Raw genomic sequence first — 25,123 nt, 5'->3', positions numbered from 1 at the left:
TGAGCTTCTCTAAGAGACTGACCTTTCTCCTGTGTTTGACGAGAGGGAAGAGTTCCAGGAATTCAAGGTGAATAAATGGCACTGCCACACGCCTTCACAGGAGGCTCTGACTGTGAGCTAGGATCTCATTTGGCTTTGAACTCAGCATGAACTCAATTCTCAAATCTACTGTAGAAACTGACTTTGAAATTAACCATTTATTCTTTGACCTTGACTTTGCTAAGTAACCAAAGTGGACTCAAAGGAAACAGAAGTCTTGACCAATGGACCTATCTAAGTCATGAGGCAGAGAGTTAGGAAATGAGGCTTCCATTAGTACCTATATCAAGAAGCTTGCTGTATTTTTGTTATTAGCCAGACTCTTCGTAGGTGTTCCATAAATGTTTATGGAAATAGATTCTCCAGCTTCATGTCTTGAAAAGGCCTTTGTGTCTCCAGCTTCAGTTTTCCTATCTGCAATATGAAAAGCTGAATCAACACCAAGGGGTTTCAAACTAAATGTCTAATATTTCATAGAGTTGTCCCAAAGTCCACTTGGGACTGGTGATTGGTGACCAGGATTCTGAACTTGTCATTCTCATTTCAACCAGATAATCAGCTTTTTGTTGTTATTGTGGCTATTTTATAGTTTTGTGCTCTGCTTAAGTTTCATGTGAATTGAGGAGTCAGCTTCTTAAAATAAACAAAAACTTTCAAATCACTGACCTAGACAATCTTTTAAGGTTCTTCCAACTGTGTGGTATGATCTATGATCTTCATTATGGATAAACAAGAGGAAATGAGAAGGAAAAAAAAAAGAACACTGCTTTTCTGCTTTAAGGAGAGATTTAGGTTATATTCAGAAAAGAGTTTAACTGAAAAAAAATTAAGAGTTTATGATAGAATAAGGAAATTGGGCAAATCTTTTCCCTAAATAATTCAAAGTTTGGCTATCATTGTAAATAGATATTCTGGGGAAGCAAGACCAATTTCACTCAACCAACAACAGTATCACCGCATTGAGTATAGCCCTGGATCGCATACTGGACCCTTAAGAGTAAAGAGCTGTGACTCAGACAAATTCCCTATCCTCAAAATGTTCACAATCCAATAGGGAGCTAAGGCATCTAAAATATTTAGCTAAGATAAAATTAAGAAATTGTAAATGCCATATAATTCATACACGCACACACCCACACAGACACACACACACACACATACATATGCCTGCATGCTCAGTTGTATCTGACTCTTTGTGACCCCATGGATCCTAGCCTGCCAGGCTCCTCTGTCCATGAAACTTTCCAGGCAAGAATACTAGAGTGGGTTGCCATTACCTACTCTAGGGGATCTTCCCAACCCAGAGATCAAACTTGCATCTCCTGTGCCCTCTGTATTGGCAAGCAGATTCTTCATCACTGTGCCACCTGGGAAGCCTATGTATATGGATAAAGCCTATATTTATCTAGAGAGAGCCTATATATAGAGAGATAGATATATACTTTCTTTATCCATTCATCTGTTCATGAAGAGTCAGGCTGCTTCCATGTCTTGGCTACTGTAAGCAGTGCTACTGTGAACAAAAGTGAATGTACCTTTTCAAATTATAATTTTCTCCAGATAAAATAAAATAAAAGCCATAGAAGACAGACGGAGAAAGCACAGAAGAGTGTTATGGGAGATCCAAGAAGAGAAAATTGATTTTGATGGGAAAGATCAGAAATTACTTAACTGAGGAAGTAACTTTTGCACTGAACCCGGAGGAATTTGGAAACAAAAGGTGGCAGAAAGGTCATTCTGGTTGAGAAAAGATAATGAACCATGCCCTGAAGAGAAATAGTAGGCTCTATCCAGAACACAGCAAGAAGAGATTTTGTTGGCGGAGAAGTCGGTCCTCATTTGTGCTATGCACCAAACAGTTCCAGTGCTATGTCGGGGTACCTTCCCCAACCCCTTAAAACTAGAAGAAGCCACTTGATAGAGATTTGAGAAGAAGCAAGATTTGCTGCTTCCTTGGTGACTCAGATGGTAAAGAATCTGCTTTCAATGCAGGAAACCTGGGTTCAATCCCTGGGTCAGGAAGATGCTGCTGGAGAAGGGAATGGCAACCCACTGCAGAATTCTTGCCTGGAGAATCCCATGGACAGAGGAGCCTGGTGGGCTACAGTCCATGGGGTCGCAAACAGTCAGACATGACTAAGCAACTAACACTTTCACTTTTTTCAAGTTTTGTTCCATGGCATTTACTCTAGCTGGGCAGCAATGGAGTGTGGAGTCAGAGCCTCCTTCAGATTGGTTCCCTGTCAAAGACACAGAGCCAAGGCCCTCAGCCAGCCCTTGACAAACACAGGCCATTACTGTTTTAAGGCACAGAAATATAGTGGCTGCTTGTTATCACATTGTGGTAGACAGAATTCTCAGATAGTCTGCATGATTTCCACCCATGGTATCCTCACTTTTGTGTAATCCCCTCCTCTTTCAGTTCAGTTCAGTTCAGTCGCTCAGTCGTGTCCGACTCTTTGAGACCCCATGAATCACAGCACACTAGGCCTCCCTGTCCATCACCAACTCCCGGAGTTCACTCCCTCTTCTAACCAACCACATATGGCGAAGGTGGTGGCAAAGTATCTCTGCGATCACCTTATGCAACATTAGACTCCGTCTTAACAGATCCCTCTCTGGCTGTGAAGATGTAAAGGACCGTGGTCTGAAAAGATCATGTGACAAAGAATGGTGGCCCTTTAGGAGCTAAGAGTGACCTCTAGCTGACAGTCACAGGAAAGACAGGAATAGAACACCTTCACCCACGTACTTCTGCAAGGAATTGAATTCTGCCAGCAATCAGGTAAACTTGGAAGATGCCCTCGAACTCCAGAAAGAATAGCAGTCTAGCCTGTACCTAGACTGTAGCCTGTGAGACCCTGAGCAGAGGACACAAGCAAGCTGTGCCCAGATTCTTGACCCACAGAAAGTAGGAGAGAAAAAAATGAACATTGCTTTCAACTCTGAGGTCTGTCATTGTTTGCTACACAACAGTACACAAATAAGACACACAACAGAAACTAGCCTCTCCTCGTTCATACAGAAAAGGTGGAAACTACGTCTATACTTCAGATGTCTCCTTCAGAAGGCCTCATATACCTAGCCACTGAATCACAGCTCTTTTGTGGACAATGAAGCTTCTGAAGGTCTTTGAGCAGAAGGATAGCTTGGTTACAAGAGTACATTCAAAGGAGTAACTTGCAAGCATATGGATGGAAAGATGAATTTGAAAAAAAATAGATTTGACATTTATGCGTTTTTAGATACTGAGGAATTAAATAAATGCAGAATATTAAGTTCTCTTATCAAATCACTCAAATGTAGAAGGAAACCTGTTCAGAGGAGCAATGCTGGCAGTTTTTCCTATGTCAAATAGGATGCTGTTTCTACCTGTAATTCTACTTCAGCATGATTAAAATACCCCAAGTCTGTCCCTGGAATTAAAATGACAAATGTACCCAGTTGCACGCCTCCATCTTGTCACCAGGGGACTGTTCCATTTGTTAATAGGCTTTGCTTTTTGCCAGGAATTCTGTTTTGAGCCACGAGTAAATTGCCTTTCATCTACACCAAAATTTGAAACATATACAAAAGTGATTTATGTTTTATTTAGCACTTGCTCCGGCAGGGAGATGGGTTTAAGAGAGCTTAGGTTCACTTTCCCAAGTCATGTGGGCTGCAGTGCAGTCTTTAATTTGCCATGCTATAAAGCTCATGGGGACAAAATCATTTGGCTTGTGAGAATCCCAATACAACCACTTTCAGAGAAGTATTCAAACCAGCACAAGAGAATTTTTCTTTTGCTGGTGAAATTCCCTTTCAAAAAAGTATAACCCAGCTGATCTTCAGTTTTTCCAGACTTTAGAGGTCAGTCTTTCCTTTAAAACATTGGAATGGACAGATGTCTAAAGCCCAATGTTCATTCTTCCGACTACATACTTCTTCTGGCAAGTCACCCTCAACCTCATTTATAGACTATACGATTCGGTTGAGACACCACACCTAATTTGAGAGTGACTTAGGTTGAAGTTCAAAGTAGCTCCTACCTTAGGCTCATTTGAACTGACTAAACAGTGCGTCTCAGGCCCTTTGACGAAGGTATTAAAAAAGAAGCTCCTTCTCCTTGTCCTATTTGAACATAAAAGGATGTGAACCCAGAGCTGGTGTGCCATCTTGCCACTATATGGATCTGCAAAGCTTGTTAACAGAGTGAGAATGACAGATGACCAGGCCCTGATGACAGCGCTGATGAACACAGCGTTCTGATGAACACTGCTTTATCCAGCAGAACTTGACATCAGTTAAACCCTGTGTTCAGCTATTCCTATTTATCTGAGTCAATAAAGGCCCTTTTATTATAAGCAACTGCCGATTGGGGTTTCTTATACTCGGAACTAAACCATCATCCTGCAGATCTCCAGAAGTCCATTTCTTGACTGTAATCTTTCTTCTAACATTGCAAGTAATACCTGAGGAATGCGCACTGGACACTTCTCTCTCCTGTCATTGAACTGTGACATAGTTGTCTGAAACAGTTGTTTCAGAATTGTGTGCATCAACTCTTGCCCTCCCAGAAGTAAATGCTTACTGTCATTTGCTTCTGCTTTCCTCATAACTCTTTCAAATGTGCATACATCCCAACCCACGATCCTCCAGAGAGAGTAATCTAGGTGACAGACACTCACAGCTGTTGGTGGTGTATTTCCCAAGGTCTGCCTCAGAACAGTCCATTCACAGACCACAAGTAGACAATGTGCTAGAGTAAGACAGGTCTCAGACAAGTATTCCCTAGTTTCATTACAAAGTTACAAAGTTACCAGATCACATTGTGCTCTATTAGCAGAACTTCAATATAAAAAGAAAGCAACAAAAGCCTCATTAATTGGTACTTCACCATCAGGGAACTATTCAGCTACATACAAAAAGGAAGTAATCTAAATGAATCTATCTATTGATCCATCTACCTACCTATCTTTATCTCCCCTCCCTCCACATGCATGCATGTATATGTGTGTATTAACGGTGGGAAGAGATTCTAGACAGAAAGGCTATTAGTTGCCTAACCAAATACACTTGCCACTCCTTCCTTGCTGACTGACAGCCCCTACATGCACACACACACACAGAATTGAAATGCCAGGTCTATAATTTCCCAGCTTACTTTGCTAGAAGGAAAGATTCTATGGCTAACTTTGGTCAATGGGGTATGAGGAGAATTGGGGGTTCTGAGAAATGTCCCCTCTCTTCTCTGAAAGAGGAAGGATGACTAAGAAAAACTGCCTCTTTTCTGAACATGAGACCCTTTGCAAGAATGTGAAGCTTGGAGCTGTACCAGCCTCCTGGTCATCCTGGCATGACTGACCTGAGAGGGGAAGCCACCACCCAGAGGAGGCTGAGGAAGAAGGAGAAAGCTTGGTCCTAATGACACTGATGACAGGATTGATATGAAACTACTGGGACTCTGGACTTTTTACAAGAAATAGTGAACATCCCTATTGTTTGGGCCATGGCTAGTTAGTCTGTCCTCTGTGGCTTCAAGGTGCCCTGGCTGAGAAAGATGTAATATGATGGAAATGAACAAAACGACCAGGAAGACTGAGAGATCAATCTGAAATGAAAAAGAAGAAATACATGTTTTGAGAAAAATAAAAGCAAGTCTTCAAAGTTAGGGTAAACATAGAGGAACATAAGTATACATCAAATAGATTTAATACTATTTGAAAGAACTGTGAAGATAGAAATCAAAGATGTTTATATAGAAACTAGATTCTGAAACTGGAATTAGGTCCGATTTTCCCTAGATACTATGTGTATTGGACAAGCCACATGGGATCATGTATTTAATTTTTAAAATAGAGAAAATAACACCAATATTACCTCCTATTGGTTTGTTGACGTTATTGGTACTGGTGATGGTGATGGTAGTGTGGTGATGGTGTGTGTGTTTAAATGAAGACCAAATGAAAAATAAGCGAAAATGCTTTGTAAACAGCAAATCTCAAATAATGTAAAAGTTGAGAGAACATTGTCTTCATCACACCCTCCTTGTTATCACCTACATGTTAGGGACTGTTGAATTGTTAGTACTCCACCCAGATCCCCTTATCTGGCCTGGGTGCCCATCTTATAGCTGCTGAGACTGCTGGCTGATAAGAGCTCACAGCTGCCCCCTTCTCAGAGCACTGCCCTCAGCCCCAGAGTGTAATACTCCCCCTGAAGGAAGCCATGCTCTTCCTCTTGCAGGGAGCCTACAGACAGTGACTGCCAAATAAGGGATCTCCAATAAGAAATAAAGTGAAGTCCCATAGTCCTGTCTGACTCTTTGCGATGCTATGGATGATAGCCAGCCATCCCAACCCATGGGATTTTCCAGGCAAGAATACTGGAGTGGGTTGCCACTTTCTTCTCCAGGGAATCTTCCTGACTCAGGGATCAAACTCAGGTCTCCTGCATCACAGGCAGACTCCTTACCATCTGAGCCACCAGGGAATCCCAAGGGATCTCCAAAGGGTGGCCTTATTCTGGGGTGCAATTTACAATCTAGAGTTCCTCATGAGAGGATGCATAAACCAGACTCTATCTTAAAACCGTATCCTTTCCCAGTTCTGCCCTTTCCCTGCTTGGACTCCCGCATTCCTTTACAGGTTTCCCCTGGAAGCACGCTCTTCATCAATCACAGGCACAGGAATCCCAATGGCAAGCTCTACTTAGAGAAACTCTTTCCTTGGACATCTTCCAGACACACACAGAGAAAGCATTCAGAAATTAGGGAGTAGAGACATCATATGACATCCCTTGTGTGTGGAATCTGAAAAGAAATGATACAAATGAACCTACTTACAAAACAGAAAGAAACTCACAGACAGAGAATGAACTTATGGTTACTGGGCCAGGGAGGGATAATTAGGGAGTTTGGGATGGACATGGACACACTGCTATATTTAAAATGAATAACCAACAAGGAACTACTGCATAGCACATGAAGCTCTTCAATGTTATGTGGCACCTAGAGGAGAGGAGAAGTTAGGAGAGTGGATACATGTATACATATAGTTAAGTACCTTCACTGTTCACCTGAAATTATCACAATATTGTTCATTGACTATACCCCAATACATGATAAAAAGTTTTTAAAAAAAGAAATTAAAGAAGAAAGGACTGAGGAACTAAAACTTTCAAGTTATAGAGGGAAGTCCAGACAGTTTCTAAAATGGATAGAATAAAAATATATACATACAACTTAACTGTTTAAAGTTATAAAAATGAGCAATAGAAGAAATAAAAATACTAATATAATCATCAAACATTTGGGGAAGATAAGAGGGGAAAATAATAGAGTGAATAAATCTTCAATTCTTATCCAATGGAGTAAAAAGATATTGCCTAAAGCTGATGAATCAAGAAATGCTGTGCAGACAGACTATTTAGATACATGGGGGTATCTTCAGGAAAAAAAGAAAAATAGAAATAGTTAAGAGAGTTTATCTCTGAGGAACATGACAAAGAATAGAAAAAGGCAAGCAGGGGGACTGTAATTTTTCACTGTAAACTCTATATTTTGCCTTATACATGAACCCCTATGTACAGAAAGAAACACAGATATGTATGCACATACATTCAAAGGTAGCAACCCTTTTTCTCTGGAATTGACTGTAGCATATTAATATATCTTAATCATTTTACATGATAATAAGTCAAAATATTAAAAATTTTAGGTCTTGAGTTAAAGGTATTATCATCAGTGAAGTAAATCAGAGAATGACAAATACGGTTCGATTTCACTTATATGTGGAATCTAAAAAAAATAAATGGAAAAACGTAACAAAACAGAAACAGACATAAAGATACAGAGAAGAAACCAGAGTTAGCTAGAGGGGAGGAGGTGAGGAGACGAAAGTAAAAGGTGAGGGAGACTGAGGTACAAAGTGCCAGCTGTAAAATAAATGAGTCATGAACATGAAATGTTCAATGTGGGGAATACAATGAACAACTATATAATATCTTACTTTGGTGACAGATCATAACTTGATTCACTGAGATGATCATTTCAAAAAGTAGAGAAATATAGAATCACTATTCTGTGTAATAGGAACTAACATAGGTCAATCATACTTCAGAAGTAAAGAAACTCATAGAAAAATAGATTACATTTGTGGTTACCAGCGGTGGGGAGTGAGGGGAGGAGGGGGAGGGAACTTAAACAAAGATGGCCAAAATGCACTAACTTCCAGTGATAAGATACATAAATCAACCCAATAAATTAACACTACTGTATGTTATACATGAAAGTTTTTAAGAGATTAAGTCCTATAAATTCTCATCACAAGGACAAATATTTCTATTTATTTAATTCTGTATCTATAGATGATAGATGTTCAGTAAATTTATTATAATTATTTCATGATACATATAAGTAAAATCATTATGCTATACACCTTACAGTTATATAGTGCTGTATGTCAATTATATGTCAATAAAGCTGGAAGAAGTAAAAAAGCTTTAGATAGTCTGATTTAATCCTCAGAGACATACTATGAGTTAATTACTATTATTACTCCCATACTAAAAGCTGGAAGACTAAGGATCATAGAGGTTAAATAACTTTCTCAAGGTCATGGAGTAGATTTTCAGAAAAAAAAGTAAGATTCAGTTCAGTTCAGTCACTCAGTCATGTCTGACTCTTTGTGACTTCATGGACTGCAGCATGCCAGGCCTCCCTGTCCATCACCAACTCCCGGAGTTTACTCAAACTCATGTCCATTGAGTCAGTGATGCCACCCAACCATCTCATCCTCTGTCATCCCCTTTTCCTCCTGCCTTCAATCTTTCCCAGTGCCAGGGTCTTTTCAGATGAGTCAGCTCTTCACATCAGGTGGCCAAAGTATTGGAGTTTCACCTTCAACATCAGTCCTTCCAATGAATATTCAAGACTGATTTCCTTCAGGATGGACTGGTTGGATCTCCTTGCTGTCCAAGGGACACTCAAGAGTCTTCTCCAACACCACAGTTCAAAAGCATGAATTTTTTGGTGCTCAGCTTTCTTCATAGTCCAACTCTCACAACCATACATGACTACTGGAAAAACCACAGCTTTGACTAGAAGGATCTTTGTTGGCAAAGTAATGTCTCTGCTTTTTAATATGCTTTCCAGGTTGTCATGACTTTTCTTCCAAGGAGCAAGCATTTTTAAATTTCATGGCTTCAGTCACCATTTGCAGTGATTTTGGAGCCCCAAAAGATAAAGTCTGTCACTGTTTCCACTGTTTCCCCATCTATTTGCCATGAAGTGATGGGACCATATGCCATGATCTTAGTTTTCTGATTGTTGAGCTTTAAGCCAACTTTTTCACTCTCCTCTTTCACTTTCACCAAGAGGCTCTTTAGTTCTTCACTTTCTGCCATAAGGGTGGTGTCATCTGCATATCTAAGGTTATTGATATTTCTCCTGGCAATCTTCATTCCAGCTTGTGCTTCATTCAGCCTGGTATTTCACATGATATACTCTGCATATAAGTTGAATAAGCAGGGTGATAATATGCAGTCTTGACGTACTCCTTTCTCGATTTGGAACCAGTCTGTTGCTCCATGTTCAGTTCTAACTGTTGCTTCTTGACCTGCATACAGATTCCTCAGGAGGCAGGTCAGGTGGTATGGTATTCCCATCTCTTTCAGAATTTTCAGTTTGTTCTGATCCACATAGTCAAAGGCTTTGGGATAGTCAATAAAGCAGAAGTAGATGTTTTCTGGAACTCTTCTTCCTTTTTCGATGATCCAGCAGATGTTGGCAATTTGATCTCTGGTTCCTCTGCCTTTTCTTGAACATCTTGAAGTCATGGACAGAATATTCCAGAATAAAAGTGAGATTCAAAACTGAAAATTCACACCCTTAACTGCTGAGCCATTCTTCCTCCCAGATCATTTACAATGTCCTTCCCTGTCCTGAGGGAAGATCTACCCTGAAACTAACACCTTTGAACTTCCCAGAGTGCCCAATGAATTTATCTGCAATGGTGGTGTTCATTTCTTGAGAAGTAATAATGAAAATAGAATGAATTTTAAAACAGCTCTCACACACCCAAATGTCAGTACACAAATACTTTTCTGCATCTGAATTCATGAAATAAAAATGAGTATTCCAGTTGATGAATTGAGTACTTTGCTATTTTCTATTACTCACTGATTTTCTGGCTTTTCAGATCTGTTACACAGCCTTGATAAGCCTGCATATAAACTATTGAGTGGTTTCATGAAAGCATCAAGCAATGCTCTTAAACTTTTTTAATCATCATCTGTTGATAATACTGGGCGTAGAAGATGTGAATTGTCCAATTAGTGCCTGCATCTGCATTTTAAAAGAAAATAGTGGGCATAATTAAATCCTACAAAAAGGTTCTTTTTTGCTTGAGAATGAACTACAAAGAGTACCCCCCACCCTCAAATAAATCTTGCCTTTCATTTTGTACATTCATTTTAATTTTTCTCTAGCTGAGATGCCATAAAAACCATGCAGCTCAACATTAGAAATTGAAAATGAATGCTGGAGCGTGATAATGGCAAAGAATAAGAGGAGAATATCCTGGAATCATAAGCATTTCTTGCAAACAAACCCCCCCAAAAAAGATAATTTATTGCTCTGTGAAGCCCCACAGCTGGCTTAATTGATGTATTTCTCACTTTGTTCATGCAAAAATGAACAAGTGAATATCTGAGTATCTTTCAGACCCTCTCCTTAGAAAATGTGGATCAAGTATCCAACATTTATGGTGGAATGGCTTCTACTGTGAGTGTTCATGAGGTAAACAGGCAGAGCACACTTTGCATATGCAACATCAGGACCATCTATCCTGGCCAGGCATTCTGAGAGCACCCAAAAGTCCTCCAGAAATCCGGTCCTATCTTCCAGCTCACCTCATCTCCTACCTCTCTTCTGTTGCTCACTGGGCTCGAGTCACACATACTCTTTCTTTTCCTCAAACACCAGCCTTCTGTCTTTGAGCTTGAAGAACTCCCAAGTTCTTTGCATCTTCTGGTCACATCTCAAATGTCAGCTCCTCAGAAAGATTTTCAGAATTTCTCCCACACACAATACACTTAATTTCTTTCCTTTCTTTCTCCAACCTTTCAAAAAAAAAGTTCTTAAGTCCAGAAATTGATTTTATTCATTTGGTTCACATAATCCATCATTGGGTCATAAAATGGGCAGTAGGAGGAGAGTTTGGTCCCTGGTTTCCAATTCATGTTTCTGCAGTAAAGGGCTGTGTGGCTTGAAGCAAGGTTTCATTTATAAATTGTGGGCTTGAATTCTGAGACCCTGAACTATCTATCCCCACTCAGCTTCCTGTCTACTGTGATATGACTTTGCCAGTCCTCTGTCTTCATCAGCATAGATTCACTATTCCAGGAAATTTTTCCCAGGAAGAGAAAACAACTTTATTGTACATTCCAAGAACTTATCTGAAAGATCAATCAATTCTTCAACAGAAAATACTAGCTGACTGTTTATACCCCAAGATCCTTTTAACTGTTTACCTCAAAGTCCTTGCCTTGTTGTGTCTGCTGCTGCTGCTGCTGCTAAGTCACTTCAGTCATGTCCGACTCTGTGCGACCCCATAGATGGCAGCTCACCAGGCTCCCCCGTCCCTGGGATTCTCCAGGCAAGAACACTGGAGTAGGTTGCCATTTCCTTCTCCAATGCATGAAAGTGAGAAGTGAAAGTGAAGTCGCTCAGTTGTGTGCCACTCTGAGTGACCCCATGGACTGCAACCTACCAGGCTCCTCTGTCCATGGGATTTTCCAGGCAAGAGCACTGGAGTGGGGTGCCATTGCCTCCTCCGCTTGTTGTGTCTACCAACTCTAAACTATCATATCATGATCCCATCCAATCCTAACAAGACGCCCCTCCTCCCCTAAAGGACCCACCTTAAGCCAGACTTCAACAATCACCCTGACTGCTTCTCCCCAGCTAGATGCAATCAAGACTGGCTATGTAGGTAGTGTTTCCTCTTCCCACAGTGAGTGATAGAGTCAGCTCTGACTTATCAACAGGTTGTTCTGATGACTTATGGAGGAGGCTGCATTGGGCTTCATGGTTTAAATTAAATCCTTCTTGTCCTCAGGGTTTCATTTATAAATTAAGGAGGTGGGTCTCAAAAGTCACTGAGACCTTCCAGCTTTGATGTTCTCTAAGGCCCTTTGGGAAGGCACTCCCTTTCTCTCCTGGTGGTCTTTTTCCAGGCTAAAAGCTTCTTAAAGAAAGGCACAATAGCTTCCTGTGGTTGTCAGAAAGTGGATTCAGGTCAGGCTCTTGGGGTGGCATGGAGTTTAATGGCTGAGTTTTCAAAAGCTAGCTTTCTACTTTCCTCTGCTTGTCCCCTCCAGGAGAGAGGAGGTGGCCATTGTTCACTTTTATCTGGCTGCACACAAAAGGCACTGAGTCAGAGGGTAGAAAGAGGTGCTGTCTTCTTGGCTAAGAGCCACACTTGATGCCTGAATGGAGCAGCCTCCTGAGGAGGTCTCCTCTCAGCTCCCTTGGGAAGACCTTTGGCTGCAGCCGCAGCAGCAAGTAGCTAACTGTCTCAAGTGCAGTGCTCCTTTGGCTGCACAAACAGAAGCACAAAGCCTTGTGAAGGTGAGAGCTGAACTGACCTCACATCTCTTTGAACAATGTGAAGATGGATTATGAATGGGTATTTTGGAAACATAACAAACACAGTGATTTATATTCATGATTGGCTAATCCCAGAGGGGCTTCTGGAATGGGCACAGAGAAGAGTTCTTTGATCTTTCAGAGTGTGAACTGAGTGAAAAATTATTTCAAAAACCATTCTCTGTGAGGTCCAGAGACCAGAGGGTTGGGCTGTTTATAATGATAATTTGCTTTTTAACCAAACCTTAGATTTGGAAGGTTGAAAGAAGGGCAACATAAGGACTCAAATGTGATTAAGTCATTTGGGGCAGGGGAGTATGGGAATAAAATAAAAAATACATTTAAAATAAAATTTTTATTATCATTACTATTATTATAAGTTTCAATTAGGTAACTGAATGTATTTTTAAACTGCATGTGTTTGACTATCTAATTCAATGAATATCAAATCGAGTTTGGGAATATACGTACTTGGGTTCTTTGATGCTAATATATAATCCCAATTCCACAGCCCCGCCTCTGTCCCCATCCCTCTTTTCTATTTTTCCCCACATCTCTTAATGTGTCCCCTTGGTATAATCTTAGATGTGATAGTTGGGTGTTTTAACTATTTCCTTAGTTCCTGGCATAGGAGGAATCATGTCAAGGACTCTTTTCATCTTCAAAATGGGCGCCTTTCAATCTGTATACAGCTTTTTTTTCTTTCTTTTTTTTTTTTTTCATTTACTAATACAAGGAATGCCAACACACTTATTTTCATCCAATAAGAAAACTGGACGCATACATTGAGGGAAAGGAAAATGTCAGTTTGTTTCTAAATGCTTACACATGGACATATTCTATTTAAACTCTAAGTACTTTTAGGGTCTCATTTAATGCCTTAATCCTGGAAACTCCATGTCTACAGGCCTTGTAACTGATGGGGTCTTAGAATCATCCAACTTTACTTAAAAAAAATTTTTTTTAAGTTAAATTAGGCTATAATCACTTTACAATGTTGCATGAGTTTCTGCTATACAACAAAGTGAATCAGCTATATGTATACATATATCCCCTCCCTCTTGAGCTTTCCTCCCACCCCACCTTCCCCATCCAGTCCCTCTAGGACATCATAAAACAACAAGCTGAGCTTCCTGTGCTAAACAGAAGCTTCCCACTAGATATCCATTTAACACACGGTAATGTATATATCGGAGAAGTCGATGGCACCCCTCTCCAGTACTCTTGCCTGGAAAATCCCATGGACAGAGGAGCCTGGTAGGCTGCAGTCCATGGGGTCGCGAAGAGTTGGATATGACTGAGTGACTTCACTTTCACTTTTTACTTTCATGCATTGGAGAAAGAAATGGCAACCCACTCATGTTCTTGCCTGGAGAATCCCAGGGATGGGGGAGCCTGGTGGACTGCTATCTATGGGGGCCCACGGAGTTGGACACAACTGAAGTGACTTAGCAGCAGCAACAGCAGCAGTGTATATACCAGAGAAGGCAATGGCACCCCACTCTAGTACTCTTGCCTGGAAAATCCCATGGATGGAGGATCTTGGAAGGCTGCCGTCCATGAGGTCACTGAGGGTCGAACACAACTGAGCTACTTCACTTTCACTTTTCACTTTCATGCATTGGAGACGGAAATGGCAATCCACTTCAGTGTTCTTGCCTGGAGAATCCAAGGGACCGGGGAGCCTGGTGGGCTGCCGTCTATGGGGTCACACAGAGTCGGACACGACTGAAGTGACTTAGCAGCAGCAGCAACAGCAGTGTATATATGTCAATGCTACTCTCTCAACTCACCCCATGATTAAGCTAAAGAATGGGTCTGAGAGATCCTGAGACAATACTTTCTACAGAGGCACATTCTTTGAATATATTTTCTTTATCCCTCCCTCCTTCCTTTCTATTCTACTTGAATGGAAAATGAGCCAGGAATCCTCCTCATGGAGGAAGGGTTGACAGCATTCCCTTTGTCACATTTGTGATAATCAGCCTTCCAGTGCTCACCAGATGATCACACTGTTTCACCTATTTATAAAGAGTATGTGTATTTAAAAAGAGGAGAAAGCCGTGCATCAAAATCAAATTACTCAGTGTGATTACCTTTTCTCCCACTCTGAAAAAAACAGAGTTTCCATTTAACCTGTTTCCATTCAACCAGTGTCTTTGCAAATTAAAACAGTTAACAATAGGAAAGACGTGCACAGCCAAGGCTCTGAATAATCTCATTACGTATCTCTCAACAATTAAGTACATTAATTAAGTCCCCATTTCAAAGGGGATGTTGATGAAGCCACTCATATTCAGTCCCATCTTTCTGTGCTTCCTCTTCCCATAAGGATTTGAATAACTTTTCATTATACCTTAAAGGCTTTGGGTTTATTACCAAAAACATGAGTGACTTGATTATCCTGCATGAATGACTTCCAAAGTCCCAGCTGTTCTTCTCTTTTAACAAGGAAGACTTTAGTAACTTGTCGTGTGGTTTCAGAGATCAGAAAAATCTGAGCTCACATCTTGGTTTATCCACTTTGATCTCTGACATCTCTCTGCCTCACTTTCTTTATCTGTCTTAAAAGATCTGTAAAAGTATCAAACTCATGAGGTCATTGTGAATATTAACTGATGTAATTAAAGAAGCCACATAGCTCAGTGCCTAGTTTGTAGTAAACACTCAATAAATCATAGCTAGTAGTAGTCTTAATAGCAGTAGTGACAGCAGTATAAATTTAACAATTTAGGCACATTGCTATATTGTGATATAGCAACACCACAAGAGGCAGGTAAACAGAAAACTTGGGCTCTGGTTGTGTCTCCTATTAGATCTTTTGACCTGTCTCAATTACCCTCTACTGTGCAATACTGTCGTGAGAATAAACTGTGAGAATAGATGTAAATTCACTTTTTAGACTATAGAAACATATATGATTAATGTCATTAGAAACTCATCTGTAATGTTTTTGTATTTTTCAAGTCTATTAAGAGGGTAATTACAAAAGCACCTAAAATTGTATAAATTTCTGCTTATCACTAATAATTGCAATAGTCAAAGCTCTCTGATTACAAAAAACCAAAATCAAATCAAACTGTTCATGTAAAAAGGAGGTTTGTGTAGAGAATAACATAACATATCATGAGTATCCATTCATCCATTAAAAACATATTATTGAATATTTACTCTGTTCTAGAAATTGTGCTTGGTATTCAATATATTAAGATGCATTAAGAAGTTAACAGTATATTGGAGAAAAGAAATGCAAAGTACAGTGGGAAGCAGGCAAATATATGGCAACAAAAAGCTCACACATATTTACAAATTAAGAAAACAATGTGAGGCTATGCATGTAATGAATAGTATATCATTACAGAAAGCATGTGGGAAATGGCAGGATACCATGGAGGAGAAAGCTTTTATGTCCACACTTGAAGGAAGAACCCAAGGAAAACTTTGTAGGCAAAATTAAAGTAATTTTCAAGACTTTAAGAAGGAAAGATCTTGGCAAATTAGAGAACTGGAGAGGCATCCAGTATGAGGGGCTTAGTACAAAACACAGGGAGGATAGCTCGGGTCCAGGCAGAAAACACAAATCCAGTTCATTTATTCATCCATCCATTCATTTAGCACACATTCATTAAGTATCTACTTTGTGTCAGGTACTCGTATAAACCAGACACGTGAAGTTTGCCCAGGGTGACTGAACTCACATTCTAATGAGGAGTAAGACAATTTAAAAAAAAAAAAAAAAAAAGAGTATATACATAAAAACGCAGACTACATCAGCATATAACTAGTATTACACTGAGATCATCTGTGAAAGATGTCTTTGTTCAAACTGCTATAACAGAATACCACAGGCTGGGTGGCTTATAAACAATAGCCATTTATTTGTCACAGTTGTAAAGGCTGGGAAATCCAAGATCATTGTGCCAGCAGATTCAGTATCTGGTGAGAGCCTGCTTCCTGGATCATAGACAGCTATTCTCTTGATGTATTGTTGCAAGGTAAAAGTGGTAAGGGTGCTCTCCAGGTCTCTTATGTAAGAGGACCAATCCTATTTCTGAGGATTCCACTCTCAAGACCTGATCATCCCAAAAGTCCCAACTCCAAAATTTCAACATGTGAATCTGGGGCAAGGGGGACACAGACTTTCAGCCCATAGCAGAGCAAATGTGAATTGAGAAGAGGAGAGAACTTAGAATGGAGTCCAGGAAACTCCACATCCTGAGTTCAATATTAGAAAAGAAGCCAAAACCGGGGGCTGGCAGAAGGATTCTGAGAGGTAGGAGAGTAATAAGAGAGGTGTCATAGAAATAAGAAAGAAAGGTCAAGGAAAAAGCGATTGAACATGGTGAGGCATTTCCAACCCAGACTGGAAGGTCAGTAATGGATACCTTTTTTTTTTTCTTTCTGGAAGGCCACAAGGTTATTTCCACTGCTCACATCCATTAAGTCTCCTCTGCCTTTCTATTTCTCTTAACAGACTTACTTCTTTAGTGACTCCTGGCTACCATATGCTCCTCCAGAACTTTGGTTTGCATGGCCTTTGGCTATATCTCCTATCACCCCAATCCAGAACCAACTCTACATGAACTGTTAGTTTCAGTGCCGTTATCATCAGCCACAGAGCCAGCTTCACACTGTTGCAGTTCAGAACTTCTGGGAGAGAGAATCTGATTGGTCTGTCTCAGATCAGGAGTTGACTTGTTCCACCCTTCTCCAACCAAGATGAGGGTCGTCTCACAAGGTATCTGGTGTTTTCAAGCTAATCCCCACATCCCTTCAGCAGGGTTGTGGGTGGAAAGAGAAAATAATTTTAAAGAAGAGTGTGTGATGTGTGAAGGTACGCCAAAATGGGCTACTCTAATAATGTACCCTGATACATGGCATTCCCTTAAATCACTAGCAGATGCCTCTGCTCACAGTTGTCCTTGTCAAGCAAACCACACTAAAGCATGGTGTTACATTTTAATTACCATATCAAGGGAAGTCAAGTGAAGTGAAAGTGAAGTCGCTCAGTCATGTCTGACTGTTTGCGACCCCATGGACTATAGCCTACCAGGCTCCTCTGTCCATGGGATTTTCCAGGCAATAGTACTGGAGTGGATTGCCATTTCCTTCTCCAGGGGATCTTCCCAACCCAGGGATTGAACCCAGGTCTCCCGCATTGTAGACAGATGCTTTACCACCTGAGCCATCAGGGAAGTCAAGGGAAGGCAGACACAAATATCAATTCAAACACAGAATGCAATGAACATGAAGTAAAATAGTGCAACAGTAATGTTGGGGGAGTGTGTAATTTCCTCGGTTCTGTCTCACTGCAGCAAAAACATGACCAGTGTTACTGCTCAGTTACAGTTCAGTTTAAATGCTGGGCCAGTGTTACAGCTTGGTTACAGCTCAGTTTTATTTGGCAAGCAAAGAAAACGCATCCTCGAGGCATGAAGGCAGGCCGACCCAAAAAATGCAAAAAGAGAGAGGTTCAATTTTGGCTTATCTTTTTATGTTTTTTCTCCTCCCACTAAGCCTGCCCTATGTAAATTGGGCTAGCCAGGAGGGCGATTTGTTTCACTTGAAGTTCTCACTCTGGTCTTCGGACATTCCTTCGTTCTATTTCTGTGGGCTTTTTCCTTTTAGCCACCACTTCTAGCCTTTTAGCCAACACTATTTTGGAGTCCTTTTTCTAGTCTAACTACCTAACAGTATTATAGCAAGGGGCAAGGGATGGTGGAGACTGTGGTCAAGAAGAAAAAATTATATTAATACATAAGTATGGAATCTAGAAAAATGGTACTAATGAGCCTATTTGCAGGGCAGCAATAGAAATGAAGACATAGAGAACAGACTTGTGGACACAGGAGGGGAAGGAGAGAGTCAGGGGCATTGAGACAGTAGCACTGACACATACACTACCACGTGCAGAACAGACAGCTATCGGGAAGCTGCTGTATAGAATAGGGAGCCCAGTGTGGCACTCTGTGATGACCGAGAGGGGTGGGATGGGGGAGGCAGGAAGGCAAGCTTAAGATGGAAGGGATATGTATATACTCATGACTGATTCACATCACTGTATGACAGAAACCAACACAATGCCATAAAGCAATTAACCTTCAATTAAAAAAAAAGGGGGGGAGGGAACCCCTTCTCACCTCTGGCTGATAACTATCATGCAGGAACGTGGGGTTTGTGTTTGCCAGATCTTCTGATAAATCAAAGGTTTCAAGAAATGTAGATGAGGATGCAAAATTATAAAATCTCTAAATTTAAAGACTAGCAACAACAACAAAAAAGCTCGTTGACCACTGCTGAAAAGGACAGTCTAAAATTAATCTGCAGGTAAAATCCAGCCCATATGCTCTCTGGGTGACACCTTCACTCTACATCCTAAATCCAAGAACTTAGAAAAGCACTTGGAAAATCTACTCAATTGGACAATTTTCTATTATTATACTATTATTGTTTAAGACACCATCCCAAGTACTTTAAATGTGAAATCTCATTTTATCTTTACAAGAACCCTGAGACAAAGGTATTTTGCTATCCTTTTTATAATAGAGGGAAAGGAGGATGAGAAAGGTAAGGTAACTTGTTCAAGGTCACCTATTTAGTTGACCTTGCCTATTGAGTTAGGCAAATTTGTCCTGTGATGAAGCAGGAATCTGAGCCAAAGTTATCTCATTCAAAACCTTGTGCTTGCTACGAAATTCCTTAGGTTTCATTATGTCCTGTTTATGCTGCTTCCTTAAGAATTCAGGATTTCCTTTATTATTACGTTGATGCTCACAGGATCCTCAAGCTCTTTTCTAGTTCAGAGCAGCCATGTCAGTCACTAAACCCTCTGTAGAATGAGCTGCTTGCTCTCAGTGCCAACCCCACTCTTACAGATCCCCTAAAATCTCTCTCATGAGGAAGTCTCCCCCAAGACTTTCTGAGCCCTGGTGGTTTTGAAAGAGAAACCATGCTATCTACGACACAATCAGTTTCCTCATTTATTCTATTCAAATGGTGGGGGATGGCGGGGAAGGAGAAGGATGTCCGTGAAAGAGTGGGGGTGGGGATCATGGTGTGAAACAGGAAGTGATTCATATGCACATTTATGTATGATTCAGACAGAAGCTGACAGATGCTTAGAAAATCCTTTAGAAAATGGACAAAATTTTATAGTCCCAAAGACATTTGATTAAAAATCTAAAGCTTGGCACATTAAAGACCTAGAAGATGTACGAACAGGAAAGTAGTAGGAAGGTTCAGAAGTTAACCTGTTCTTTCCAGAACTGGTTAACCTGTGCTTCAACCCAGTTCAGGGATACTGGCTCCAACTCTGCTTCTGATGTAGCCCATCGGTAATTAAATCACGGCCCTGGCTCTCTGTTGCTAAAAAGAAGTGGATTTTAAAATAGATCTATTGCTTAGCAAATTCTAAGTGGGTCTGGGATTTTCATTCAATTCTGATAAGCTTTTTGCCACCTAACTCTTCTCTTTCCTCAATTTATTAAATACAGAGCGGATTCCTTGAACTCCTTGGTGCAGCCCAGGGACCATGTCACTCGAGGAGCTAAAACACATCCTTGGGCTGTTCGGACCAGGTAGGAATGAGTTCAGCCTTTCCACTGGGCAGGTGTGTAAACTGAGGCCCAGTGAAGGATAGGACAGCCATATTTGCAGCAGTGAAGAGAAGCTCCACTCTGAGTCAGCCCAAGCTCTTTCCAGTTTTTCATACTGCCCCACTCATAAATAAGGGGACAAAGACTCATACTGCAGCATGACCCTTCATCAGGGCTCTTTTGTCTTTCTTTATTCCAACAATAGTTAACACTTACAGAGTGCTTACCATGTGCCTGGTTAAGACCGTTACAAGTGATATTGTTATCTTATTCAATCTTCAATCTTCTCCAAAATGCTCATTTTGCAGATGAAGAATTTGAAGGCCAGCATGGCTCAGTCACACTTCTAAAGACAGCCAAGATTTGAACCTAAATCTCTTCAATGCTCAAGCTGTCCTCTTAGCCATATACCATGCCAAGACTAACAAATCACATATTCTAATTTCTCTGCTCATTCAAAGTGCTGGTGAGACTGGTTGTAAGAGCGTGATTCCCTCCCCTTCCCTTCCCCAACCAGCATAATTAGCATCTCCTGAGAGGTGTGAGAAATGCAGAAACTCAAAGCCCCACCCAGGCCTGCTAAATCAGGATCCACATGTTCATAGGATGCCCAGGAAAGGCACAGCTGACACACTGAAGTTTGAGAAGGGCTGGACTAGGGGTTCTTCCATAAAGAAACACAGCATAACAGAAAAGCTCTTTAAGAGCATTTGGTCAAATACCCTGATTTCCTGGAAAAAGGAACAAAGGCTTCAAGAGTGACTCCCTGGGCCCACCTTCTAGATGGTTAAGTAGTCGATTCATTTTCTTAGGCAGTGATACCAAGTGGATGATAAAGAATAGGGCATTTTCTCTATATAGCCTCTGGGCCTCACCACCTCCATCCTCACCCCAGATATTAGGTAAGGGGCAGAGTGCTATAGTCTATCATCTCTAAACTACTTTTGCCAAGGAGACCAATAGAACTGTATGTAGTTCAGAGTCAATGTCAGACTCCATTTCTTATAGTCTTATTAAATTCAGACCCAGCTATGAAGATTAAACAACAAAACCAAAAAACTATATTCAGAGAGTTGATACTTCTCCTCTTGTTAAATTGAGCTGTGGGAGGTATCATATGCTGAACTAGTACATTTCGAAAGACAAAAACTCTAATGGTTTAAGGAGTGTTTTTCCCCATTAACATGTTGCTAAGCAACATTTTTACAATATCAGCAGCTCTATAACTGCAAGCTGAATGAATGTCTGGAAATGGAGAAAGAATCAGAGGAACAATGACAAAATCTATTGCCCCTGTTAGCGTTTCCATACTTCCTTTGCTATTGAAGTTGGAGTGACCTCAAATATGTTAAAGCAGAGATAATGGAACACTTTCTCCCACTTCTGTTAATCATAACGATGTGATATTCATGAAGTTATGCCCTAATTTTAGCAATGCAATTTTTAAATTAATTTTTATATTATGAAAAACTTCAAACATGCACAAAAATAGGCAGAATAGTAACATGCACTCTCATATATACATAAACCAGCTTTAACAATTTTCAACTAATGGCCAATCTTGCTTTACTTATTTCTCCTATTTTCTACTTATTTGAATGAAATTCCAGACATATTTTATCTGTAAATATTGCAGTGTTGAACTTGGTAAGGTAAAGGCTTTTTTCTTTTTTTAACAAAAGTAAGATCATTATGACTCCTCAATCAAAAGTTAATAATCACTATTCTTTAACGCTAACAAATATCCAATCCATGGTCCCATTTCCAATTATGTCATGTTCACTTTTTCACCACTTTAATGATGATCCAAATAACGTCTATATATTAGATGATATATGCCTTAATGTTGTTTTAATCTATAAGTTCCTCTCCATCTCTTTTTTTTTTCTTTCAATTTATTTAATAAAGAAACCAGATTGCTTGTCCTGTAGAGGTTCCTGAAGTATAGATTTTATGCTTGTATCCCTGGGCTATTTGTAAATTATTTGGATCTAAAGTCATAATCAGATTGAGGATTGATTTCTTTTTGGTTTTGTTTTGGCAGGACTAATTTACAAGTGACACTATATTGTATCAGGAGGCATATGAGATCTGGTTGTGTCTCTTTTTGTGATGTTAGCAGAACTTTAAGATATATACCATGATCCATTAATTCATTACATATTGCAAAATGATGATATTCATTTATTAGCTGTAATACTTCTATAAAGAGAAACTTGCCTTCACCATCTATTTGGGTACCAAGCAATATGGTTCATATAGGAAAATAGGATAAATGCATGATTCTTTCTTGTTATTCAGTAGTTTTCAAAATTCCATGCTGGTTTACTAGTATCCTTCCACGGTAACCAGTTTGGATTTGTTTTGTTGTCATCATAGATGAAATATTTTGCATGCTTCAGTCTTTGACAGCTACTCTTTGTTTATGTTCAAATGGCCAGAGAGAGCATCTTCAAGTTGGCTTAGGTCCCTTTTCAGTGTTGGTGGCAGAGAATGGAGTATACAAAGCATGATGCTTTTTGGGAGTGAGTTCTTTGACCATTTTATCTATTTCTTCTATGCATGTCTAATCTTTTTAGACTTTGTGTCTTTAATTAGGCCAATTTTGATAAGTTATATTCTTTAAAATCACCCAGTTCATTTAGGTTTTCAAATTTAAATGCACAGAGTTGTACAAAATAGTCTCCGATGACTTTAAATTTCCTCTGTTTTGAAGATTATTTCTTCCTTGTCATTGCTAATTTTATATAGGCGTGTGTTCTTTTTTCTGTTTATGTTACCTAGGAGCTTGTCTATATTTATTTTTGCTTTCAAAGAATCAGCTTTTGGACTTATTAATTCTACTCATTCTTTGTTTTCTAACTAAATTCTGCTTTTATGAATTTCATCTGGTCTCTTTCCCATTACTGTGGTTTTCTACCTTTTGATTTTTGTTTTTAATTTGCTTACATTCACAGTTTGATTTTTAGTGTTAGGGATATTCAATGTTCTCAAATTTTCTCTAGCACTACTTTAGCTATATACCATTGATTCTGGTGTATGTGGGTGTGTCGGGGGAGTTGGTGGCGGGGGTCATTCCTGTTAATTTTTAAGAAATACGGTGACCCAAGAGTTGTTTAGTAGCAGGATTTTTTCTTTTTTCTTTTTTTTCATTTCCAGGCTAAGGGCATTAACAGTTTTGATTTCATTATAGCTTATTTTAGTGCACAGCCACCAGAGAATGCTCTTAGTATCATCTTCATTATTTCAAATTAACTTTTTCTTTTTGGCCGATATCATCAATTCCTCTGGACAATGCATGTACACTTGGAAAGAAAGTATATTCTCTATTACCTGGGCTTACAGTTTGATATCAAGATTTATTTTATTGGTTATATTATTTAAGTCTTCTAAATTTCAACTCACTTTTAGTTCATGTTCTTTGTCATAGATTGAGAAAAATGTATGAACAATTTCTTATAATTGGTGTGTCTATGTCAATTTATCTTTGCATCTTGTTTTTGTTTATGCTTAATGAAAATACTGTGTTACTGAGTATATAAATATTAATAACTGGCATACCTTCATTGTGAAGTGGAGCCTCTAGTTTTCCTCCTGTCTCTGTTATGCCTTTTCTTTATATTTTGCTTGTTATGGTAGCAATATCATGACTTTCTCTTTCTTTTTATGTGCATTTCTCTGGTCCAAACTTCCCCTCCCCTTCAATCTCATTATTTTAGGTATTCACATTGTATATAGCAATATTTTTCTTTGCTAACAAGTCAGAAAATTGGTTTTTTTTTTCCTCTTAATAGGTTGGTAAGTCCAATTAAATTTGTTGATATGATAGATATGTCTGGCTTCCTTTCCACCCTATTGTTTAGTGCAATTATTTTGTATTTAAAAATATGATGCTTATTTTATTTTCTTTGTATTTTTGTTTATTCATTTTAGTTACTTACTGCTGGTTCACAACAGATAGGAATACTGAGTTAGCTAGTAACTTCTTTCCCCTCTACTCATTTGTCACTAAATTCAGTCACTAAGTCATGTCTGACTGTTTGCGACCCCATAGACTGCAACACGCCAGGCTCCCCTGTCACTCACTATCTCCTGGAGTTTGTTCAAACTCATGTCCATCAAGTCAGTGATGCTATCTAACCAGCTCATCCTCTGCTCTACTCACTTACCTAGTATCCAATATGAAGTACTATTCTTTTCTTCTAATTAATAACAAGAAGGGAATTAGCAAACATACTTTTCATGTACTTTCCAAATTTTCATCCCATTTTTTAGAGTTATATGTTTATAATATCTAAGTATATAGCTATTTTGCATATTATACTCTCTTCCATAGAATCATCATTTATTATTAGTTCTATAAAAATCTATTACTTATTAGTCATGAGTAATTACATCAGTGCATTCATAGTCACTTAAGTTATGTAAAATGTATTATACAGCAGAAGTGAGAAATAGATTCAAGGAGATAGATCTGATAGACAGAGTGCCTGATGAACTAAGGACAGAGGGTAGTGATCAAGACCATCCCCGAGAAAAAGAAATGCAAAAAGCAAAATGGCTCTCTGAGGAGGCCTTACAAATAGCTGTGAAAAGAAGAGAAATGAAAAGCAAAGGAGAAAATGAAAGATATACCCATGTGAATGCAGAGTTCCAAAGAATAGCAAGGATAGATAAGAAAGCCTTCCTCAGTTATCATTGCAAAGAAATAAAGGAAAACAATAGAATGTGAAAACTAGAGATGTCTTCAGGAAAATTAGAGATACCAGGGGAATATTTCATGCAAAGATGGGCTCAATAAAGGACAGAAATGGTATGGACCTAACAGAAGCAGAAGATATTAAGAAGAGGTGGCAAGAAT

At 39.4% G+C, this 25,123-nt stretch overlaps 1 long non-coding RNA gene across 3 annotated transcripts in view; it reads right to left on the bottom strand.

The window, feature by feature from the left end:
• The window catches only part of LOC123335033, a 280,541-nt gene that overhangs the window by 10,628 nt on the left and 244,790 nt on the right, over positions 1–25,123 (bottom strand). Inside the window, exon 4 of one of the 3 annotated variants that reach the window (XR_006553277.2) lies at positions 320–453. The exons of the other annotated variants lie outside the window; for them this stretch is intronic. This is a non-coding gene — a long non-coding RNA (uncharacterized LOC123335033). The remainder of the gene's footprint in view (positions 1–319; positions 454–25,123) is intronic. 3 annotated transcript variants of the gene reach the window in all.

Source organism: Bubalus bubalis, chromosome 9 (assembly GCF_019923935.1).
Source record: "Bubalus bubalis isolate 160015118507 breed Murrah chromosome 9, NDDB_SH_1, whole genome shotgun sequence".
Lineage (NCBI taxonomy): Eukaryota > Metazoa > Chordata > Mammalia > Artiodactyla > Bovidae > Bubalus > Bubalus bubalis.
This window is presented reverse-complemented; position numbering and strand designations above follow the sequence as displayed.